This window comes from Petaurus breviceps, unplaced genomic scaffold (assembly GCF_028583685.1).
Source record: "Petaurus breviceps papuanus isolate PSGF00001 unplaced genomic scaffold, PetGlider_PUasm1.0 77, whole genome shotgun sequence".
NCBI lineage: Eukaryota > Metazoa > Chordata > Mammalia > Diprotodontia > Petauridae > Petaurus > Petaurus breviceps.
The window spans coordinates 15158425-15168358 of record NW_027186492.1 but is presented as its reverse complement, the minus strand read 5'-3'; positions in this window follow the sequence as shown (position 1 = coordinate 15168358).

The following is a 9934-nucleotide window of genomic DNA, read 5'->3' as shown; positions in this document are numbered from 1 at the left end:
GGAACAGCTTCTTGCAATCTTTGCTAAGTCATTTTTAATTGATAACTTTGTAGGAGACAAAGGCATTGTTTTCAAGGAGACTGAGGCAGGTGAGAAATGTTAGTTTAGCTACAGAGATCAGTAGCATGGGTCTGTTTGTTTTTATAGCTCTTTGCCAAGACAAGAAAATAAAAGGCAAACCCCAAATCTATTCGATTCTTTGAATGAAATACCTAGAATTAAGCAACAGGCTGGCGGAGGGAAAAAGAAAGAAAGAAAACTGTAACCCTGACTTTCTCCCAAACAAGAATATTCTCATCCCTAGAAACTGCTTTTATTCATGGTCTCTGCACCATATCCTGGATTTACTTTAAAAATAACAGTTAACACATGAATACCAAAGGGGGCATTCAAACACCAATTACCTAATCTGAACAATTCAAAACTGAATAGCTCTGAAATTGAAATGAGTAACGTGTTAAGCTTTTACTTCAGTGTGGACCTGGTGTTTGAGTTCTTCTCAATTAAACTGTGAAGAGAAAAAAGAAAAAAAAACACATTCTGCAGTTACTTATCTGACATTTGAATCATAAAACCGACACCAGAAGGAATGTTTATTTCTCTAAATTCTCTTTTTCTGCTGCAGCAAATATATTGGACCATTCCATTCTATTCCTCTTATTGTAATCTCCCTACTTCATATAATTGGGTATTTTTTCTGAGGACTTATGCGTGCTTTCTTGTAATAATGACTGAAGCCAGTTAAATTCACAAAACTAAAAAAAAAAAAAAGGAAAGAAAAAGTTTTTTTTTTATACAATTTTCCCCCCCAGATAACAAATTGCTGATTTGAAAAGAGCAAGATTTGTTTTTGCTTGTTCTCCTCCCCACACTGAACATCCTGATACAGGGAACACCTGGGCTTGCCAAGGTATTCAAATATACAGATGGCTGCAAAGAACTCATTTAGGGCAGTCTAATTATTTTGTTAGGCTGCCACCTCCTGGTAGCAAACTGCTAAGCTTTTCTCTTTCATTCTTAGCAGGACCCGGATAAGAAAAGGAGAAAAGCATGGAAGTTATTACACTTTGACCAAATTCAGTCTTAAATTTTCTATTGTTTACTTCTCTAGATCCTCCATAAAGTGTTATACTGATGCTTCGTTATGGGATGGAAGGGAACCTGGATTTCTGATTCCTATGCCTCCAGAGCACAAATTCCTACCAGGCTAGAAAGGCTTTGAATAAAGTCCTGTTTTGCTGGGTGAAAACCAACTTAGGTCAATTCACAGAAGATCTCTATTACAGAGTTCTTCACCAGTGGATGGAATTCTGGGGCATCATCAGTTCACAAAGACCAAAGAACCAAAGGATCATAGATTTAGAGTCAGAAAGAACCTTCAAGGTCGTCTACTTCAATCCCTTCATTTTACAGATGAAGAAACTGAGACCCTTTGAGGTCGAAGGACTTGCCCAACATCACCCAAGTAATAAATAGCACAGATAAGATTCAAAAGTAGAACTTCTGAATCCAAGTTATTTATTAAGCACAGCACAGTACCAGGCATTGGGATAGGTGCTATGAATATTTCTTGCATCTCACCCCTTTTCTCCACTAGCACTTAATCACCCTAGGTCAAGCCCTCATCACCTTTTGCTTAGATCATTGCAACAGCCTCCTATTTGGTCTCCTTGCCTCAAATAGCTTACTGTTCCAGTCCATTATACAAATTGCTGACAAAGTTATTTTGCTTAAGCAGAGATCTGACCATGTGACTCCCATATTCAACCAATTCCAGTGCTTCCTATTGCCTCTAGGATCCAACATAAGCCATTCTGTTTAGCTTTTAAAGCCCTCCACAATCTGGCCCCATTTTCTATCTTCATCAAACATAAAGTTTAGAAGAAAGGCAAGTTTTAGCATCATTGTCCAGTGGAAAGAGGTCTGTCATTTGAAGAAAAGGATCTGAGTTCAAATTTCACCTATCATAACTACTTACATGATGTTGACTTCCATGGGTCTGAGTCTCCTCATGTATAAAATGAAGATCTGATGAGATCTGAGGTCCCTTCTACCTCTAGACATATGATGCCATGAAGACTGAAAAGACTTTAATCTATGTGACTGAGCAGTGGTTCTCAAATAATTTTGTTCACACTATGCTCTGCTGTGAGAGTACAACCTTTTCTGTGGCCGACAAAGAAGGCTCCCTGGGCATTCAGGCCTCCAGTTCCATTATTGGGCTTTGGGATTCCTCAGCCTCTCTTTCCCTTCCGTGATTCCTATCCTTCACCTTCCTCTTTCTATACTTTATCAGGACTCAAAGCAGAGGAGGTTGCTTGGTAGAGAGAACTGCTCTTAAGACATGCCTGATGCCAAGCTGGGAAGAAGCACGGGGGACAGGGGCTGGGAATGTAGAATTCTTGGGTTACAGGGAGGAATTTTATGGCACACCTCCTTGTGAGAGTCAGTGATATTAAGGAAATAGCTATTGTGGTGAAATACTAAAGACGTTATTTATGCCTAAATGCATACCTTTGTTTTATGATTTCTTTATGTAATAATTATCTTCAAATATGATTCTATTTTGGTGTCTATTGAAATTTTTTTAGACATGAAAAACTCAATGAAAAGTATTTCTGAGGCATGCTACACTTCGAAGGGCAAGACCAAGTAATAGATAAATGAAGGCAGAACTTCCAGCAAAAAAAATCTACAGACTCACCTAGGTCCTAAGAACTGCTTAAAGCACGTGGAATTTTCATAACTTGCCAAATACCATGCAAGTTAGTGTTAGAGACAAGATCAGAAATCAGATTTCCTTACTCCAAATTCAGCAAACTATCTACTATGCCACAACCTTTGCAGTCACTCACATATCACCATATTCAGCAATCTTTTTATCAATGATTTTAAAGAACATTCCTGAGCATTATAATATTATTCCTGAACATTATAAGCATAATAATCCTTCCTAAGCATTCATATTCTTCTGATGCAGTATCAGTAAGCTGGACACTACAAAAGCACAATTTCTCTTAGGCATCATTTTGCAAAAGTATGAATATTCTATATCCGAAAATTATGGTGCTGATTTCTCCCTCTACACAAAAGTATTGTCTAGTTTATAAATTAACAGATGCAATAATTTTCACATAACCCATTGAAGGAAATGTCAAATGCAAACTTCATTTTAAAAACTAGAAAACAGAAACAAAATGTGGTGGAGTGTAAGAAAAGAGAAGCTGCAGTCAGGAAGACCTGGTTCAAATACTTCCTCTGGCATTTACTCACTAGATGAGGCCCTCAGCAAGTAACTTAACTTCTCCTGGCCTCAGTTTCCTTATCTATAAAGTGGGGATAATACCTATCTCCCCTTGTTGTGTAAATCAAATAAGATAATTGCAAAGCATTAGCAAAATTTAAAACACTACATAAAAGCAAGCTTTTATTAAAGAGCTGACCTTGGAGACAAGAAAACCTGAGTTTTAGTCCTATCTCTGACATAGTGTGTCACCCTGTGTGATCTCTGGGCTTGTTAATTCATTATCAGTACTTTAGACACCTAAGAGTATAAATTGTAAAGAAAGTCCCAAACTCCATCGGAAGTGACATTTTCCTCACCTGGGAGTTCCCCATAGATTACATCAAATTTTCTTGCCTGCCATGTCATGCTGTTGTTCCATATCAAGGCTGCAGTCAACCAAAACCCCTCTGTCTTTTCCATATAAACTATTGTTTATCCATTTATCCCCGATTCTGTAGTTGTGTATTTAATGTACTTTAAGTGAAATGAAGGACTTTATATTTTTTATTTAAGTGTCATTTTATTATTTTGGGCCCATAGCTGAAGCCTGATGAGATCTTTGGAATCTCAATTCTGTCATCCCATGTGTCAGGTCTTCCTCTTCTTAGCTTCAAACAAATTGGAAATTAGCTTCATGTCATGCAAATTTGACAAGCACACCATCTATGCCTTTATCCAAATAATTGATGATAATGTTGGAACCTATTTGTTCCTGACCTGTTTAGATTTAAGGTACTCTAATTTGAAATATGAATACATCCTCTAATTTCTATGGCATACAAGATTTTAAATATGTAGGGAAACGGAAGAACTTTGTCTTGTTTCCCCTCAAAACAGGAAGAGAATAGAAACACCTAATTAGTTCATATCTAGGTACAAGCCAACAGAATTCTAGCTCATTATCCCATGGTGCAACGGTCAACCATCTTCCCCTCTTGAAACCAGACTTATTTGATAATACTTGTCATTTATGTTCAATCATGGTTATTGATTTCAGTGTTCTACTTCTTCCTAGACTGATTTACCTTCCTATAGAGGAAGTAGAGAAGAAAAAACAGTTTCTTTGAACTCTTCAATGCCAAAGGAAGGGAGTTAGATGGTGTAGTACTGGATCTGGAGTCATAAAAACCCAAGTCCAAATCCAGCCTCAGATATTGACTAAATGTGTGGCCCTGGGCAAGTCACTTTAACCTCTGCCTCACTTTCCTCATCTGTAAAACAGGAATAATCACAACATCATCACCATCTACTTCCCAGGGTTGTTGTGAGGATAAAATGAAATAATATTTGTAAAGTGTTTTGAAAACCTTAAAGTGCTATATAAATGCTAACAATTATTATGATTATTATTATTATGGAAATTTGTTTATCCTATTTATGAAATCAACAGAGGAACATAACTAGGCAATCCTTGGTAATATACCATTGGAAAACAATGCTTTAAGCCCACAAATACCTAGTATCTTTGCCTTTATTTTCTTGTCTGTTTTTTTGAGGGGAAGGGAGAAGTGGGAAATAGAAGGTATCAGAATAAAAATCTTTATGCACTGAAGGTTGGTGCTCATTTCTATTCTAAAACATGAAATATCGCTTCTCTAGTTTATTTCAGGAACAAGTATGATAGTGAAAAAACACAATGGAATTCAGAGACCTGGCTTTGAATTCTAGCTCTGTAATTTAAACTAGCTATGGGACTGTGGGCAAGTCATTTATTTAACTTTTCTGAACTTCAGTATTTTCATCTGTAAAAAGATGATTCAATTGAATTCAATTCAGCCAACATTTATTAATGGCAGCTAGGCAGTGCGGTGAATAGAACACCTAGAGTCAGTAATACTTACCTTCCTGAGTTCAGATCTGGCCTCAGACACTTACTTTCTGTGTGACCCTGGGCAAGTCATTTAATTCTGTTTGCCTTAATTCCCTCATTTTTAAATGAGTTGGAAAAGGAAATGGCAAACCACTCCAGTATCTTTGTCAAGAAAACCCTAAATGGGGTTATGAAGAGTTGGACACAACTGAAAAATTACTGAACTAAAACATTTTTAAGGGCCCTACAAAGGGGCAGAGCACTGTATTGGCTTATAAAGACAAGAAAAGAAGGGGTATGGGGGAGTGGAAGGCGTAGAATACAACATACCCACAGAGAAATGAATTGAAAGTATATTCAAAGTAATAATAATAATATTAGCTAACATTTACATAGTGCTTACTATGAGCCAGGCACTATGTTAAGGATTTTACAATTATCATCTCAGTGAATCCTCGTAACAATTCTGGAAGGTAGGCACTACTATTATCCCAATTTTATAATTTATGAGGAAACTGAAGCACGCAGAGGTTGTGACTTGCCCAGAATCACACAACTAGTGTGTGATTAAGGGTAAATAAAACAATTTCAGGAACCAATCTCATCAAGTTATCATGAAGAGAAAATGAGACTGGGTACGTACAATATTTATAAAGCATAAAGCTATATGTTGGTATGGACTATTATTTTTAAAAGAACAACCATAAATGCTTTCATCCATTCATCTTTTCTCTTTGTCTTAGCAAACCAATGTCAATGCCTTATCAATAATTAAATAACAGCCAATGATTAACCATATGAAATAGAGAGATGATTTAAGCTTTTGTTATTATATTCATGAAAAGAAAAATCTAATATCATAATTTCTACCGAGGGTTTGTAAAGGATAATCACAAGGCTTCATCTTTATCTCCTCATAATGTGTTTTTTTTATTTTATAAAGATGCATTCATATTTATGAGGTTTGAGCCACTATGGTGATTATGGGCTCAAGACTATTTATGTTGAACTAATCCAGGGATTCTTAACCTTTTTTGCTTATGTAATGAAGGTGAAGCCTATAGATCCCTTCTCAGAATAATATTTTTAAATGCATAAAACACATAGGATTACAAAGGAAACTAACAATATTGAAATAAAGTATGAAAAAAATTAAACAAAGTTCACAGTTAAAAACCTTTGGCATAATCTAGAGCTATAAAGCCTAAACTTTTCTCTCTGCAGTCGTTATAAACTGAGACTACACTTTGAAGCAGTTAATAGTTCTGTACTGCACAATTGGTGCCACCTGTTGGGAAGTATTTTTTTAGAAGGCAGGCATTTTTAAGAAATAATTTTATTGTGCTTAACCACTGAGGTTTTCTTTAAGCCAAGGGAACAATTTTAAAGTTCTGACATGAATGGGGGAAAATGGGTTAGACAGGGCCATTGGGGACCTCATGTCCTAGAACTTCTCAAAGGCCCAAGGAAAATAGTGAACAATTTGGAATTCTGTGACCACGGGAAGAATAAGTGAAAAGACCCATTGTTCGGTTATTTCTATGACTCTTGTCTTTAAGTAGCAGAAGCAGCAGTTATGGATCATATCATTGGTTCTGGAGAAAGTAGAAGGGCAGAGGAAAGTTGTAAGTAAATATAGGAAAGATTACCGGGGTCTCTTTGGTGTCTTTTAAAAAGACCAAGGATCCTGCCTGTTGAAAAGACTGTTGAGTTTCAATCTGAATATGTGTGAAATCCAGAGGAGCAAAAAGCAAGGCCATTGCATTAACCTTTTGTACCACTGCACCCATTTTTCTATCATTTATCGTATCATTTTCTTTGAAAAATCTTATTGGAATCGTGCTTGGAAATGCTACTATACATAAGATTTATGCTTTCATAAGAAGTGCTATTTTCTGTAATTTATAACTCAAGCAGTTACATATGCTCCAGCCTAAACTCATCATTTAAGGTCTCATTTTCAGAACACTCTCATTCCTTAGTGCCAAAGTCCCATAGGTAGTGTCAGGGCCAGGATTCAAACCCAGTTCCTCTGATTTCAAAACCAGTAGTCTTTCTCACTACAGCACTCTGCCTCTCATATACTTAGCTTCAACCTGACTCAAAGAATGATAGGAGACCTTTCTACTCATGCTATGGCTTTATGACAATACTCTAATTCTATTTTGCCCTTGTCCTGATCCCACGCTTCATAACTCATCATCTTCTAGAATCAGCAATTTGTCCATTTCCAATCTCCTCAGTCCCACATGATGTCCCCCCCCCCCCAACTGCAACTCCTAACAATGATAGGAACAGCGCTTCAGTGAGACTGCAGCCCAAAATCAGAGCCAGAAAGGGTTGATCTCCCTTGGGACCATATTATCTCTAGAAGGACTAGTCCTATCCTGTTCATCTTTTTTATTCCCACAGCATTTTGCACAAAGTGCTAAATATTTATTGAACAAACCTACAATCCTAATAACAGCTCAATAGCTCACATCAAGTTCTTTACATACATTGTCTTATCTACTCTTCATAACAACTCTGTGAGATAAGATTATCCCTATTTTCTGTAGGAAGAAACAGACTCAGGTTGTGTAACTTACCCTTTGTCACACGTAGCAGCATCTAAGTTATGATATGAATGCAGGTCCTCCTAAGTCCAGCACTCTCTCCATTATGCCATAAGATCCATATCAGGGGTCAGATAACTTTCATCCATATTTACTTGCAGCCTTTAAACTCAAGATCCTAATAGAATATATAACTAATGAACTTGAATAAGGCATTGTGTCTCTCTAGCAAATACCCACTGGTTTTATATGAAAAGAGGATAGTGGGTTGCAGCTGTACTTAATTATGAAGCATTTAGAAAGAATAGATGATTTCTTAAGATTCTTCTTATTATAGATCTATGATCTTATGAAGTTTGGTGCTGGGAACTTATACCCCCTTTTCACTTACTCATTCAAATACCTTAGAGTTAGAAAGAACCTAGAGATAATATTGGCTAATCTACTTGTTTTCAGGAAAGAGATGGTATCTTGCATATAGTCTCCACCAGAGAACTTCAAATCAGCCCCCCATGAAGGAGTGGCTACCAACTGACTAGAATTCAGGGACAAATTATAAGGAGCTTTTCTATGACCTAGGAAAAATTGCATTTGAAGCATTTAGGAATTCAAGAGACAGAATCCAAAAAAAGAAGCCAAATGGAAGTGCATGGCTTCAAATGTCTGTGCAAAATTTAGGCAGTGAACAAGGTGGAATAGAAGGTCAATGTAAGGTGGGGAAATTGACCTTATAGTTATCACTGATATTTGGTTGGCTGTGACAAATAATTAGAACATGGTTCTGCATGGGCATACCTTGTTTAAAAGAAAGAGGATTGGTAAAGTTGGGGAGAAGTAGCATCCTATATTTAAAAGCTATATTCATGTTTTGGAATTCAAGAACAGGAAGGGGAAGTATGGTGGAGAGTATTTTTTGAAGATTAATAAAGGAAGAAACAAAAATAACATATCCTAGATTTGTGGAAAACAGATTTCAAATGGTTGAAAGTATAGATAGACTAAACCTCATAGACTAAAATTCTAGATGGAGGGAGTCATCCTAGTTAGGATGAGAAACTCTCAAGATTTAAATTCCAAAGACCCAAAGAAAAGGAATTCTGATATAGGGGGAAATGGAGTTGTTTTCTAAAGAAACAAATCAATGTGGATGCACAGAAAACAAATTTTTATTTTATTTCATTTTTCCTGAAAGTGGAGGGACTTGTCCTTTATTCCAAAAAACATTTTGTCAATTTTCGGTATCAAAACACTTGTACTATTAAGTTCTTCTTTCTCCAGATTGGTTTCCAAATAGATCACACCAAAGGAGAGTACATTTAAGCCAATAAGCTGTATGATACAAACCTAACAGACCTCACAGAAACCTCTCAAAAAATTAAAAAAAAAAAAAGGTATTAAAAAGATCAGCACACTGCCAGCTCATGAACTGCAGACAAAGAGCATTCACAGTCAGATGATAGTGGAGGTGGTCCCCACATAAGAGAAATAAAGCATCAAAAATAACATATATATGCATATATATATATAATTATCAAAAAAATTTTATACACAAGTTATTCACGATTTCTCCAGCACTGAGTGATACAAAGCACAATGAGATGACACTTTTAGAGAGAGGAGCTTCAGGCTCAGGAATGGGTAATGAGGGTAATGAGATGAATTTCACTTGGCTAATCAGTGGCAAAAACATTTTTCAAAGAAAAACTGGGGATAAGAGTAGCCACTCTAATTCTGGGATGCATGATCTATTCTGTGAGCAAAGGAGGAAAGGAAAGACAATTTGGTTTCAGAGAGGTCTTGGTCTTGTCTGTGTAATTTGTTTGTTTCCCGCCGATACAAATATTTGTTTGTTTTTAATGGGGAAAAGAAAAAAAAACACCCCAAGATACCTTAGAGCTGAAAACCTGAACAGCACTCTTTTTTGACAAACACCTCCCGGAATGACCTTTCTGGTTTGGCTGGTACTTGGTACAGAACACTGAGGTTTCCCATGGTGGAGTCTTTTCTTGGGCTATGTTCAGCTCTCAGTAGGGCAGGCTAACACCTCTTTCCATCTTCTATGGAGAAGGGGCATTGTTTAGGTAGAAAGATTTATCATCCAAAAGGAAGAAAAGTGATTAGATGCAGCCCTAGGATCTGTGGAATTATCTGGAATGTCTTACAAATGGTTGCTACGACAACAAAAAAAGGTAATTACAAAATGTATACATCATATAACATGCTTTTAAAGATACGATTACATTGCCCCTGTGTTCCCTTAAACGTTGTTCCCCAAAGTGCTCG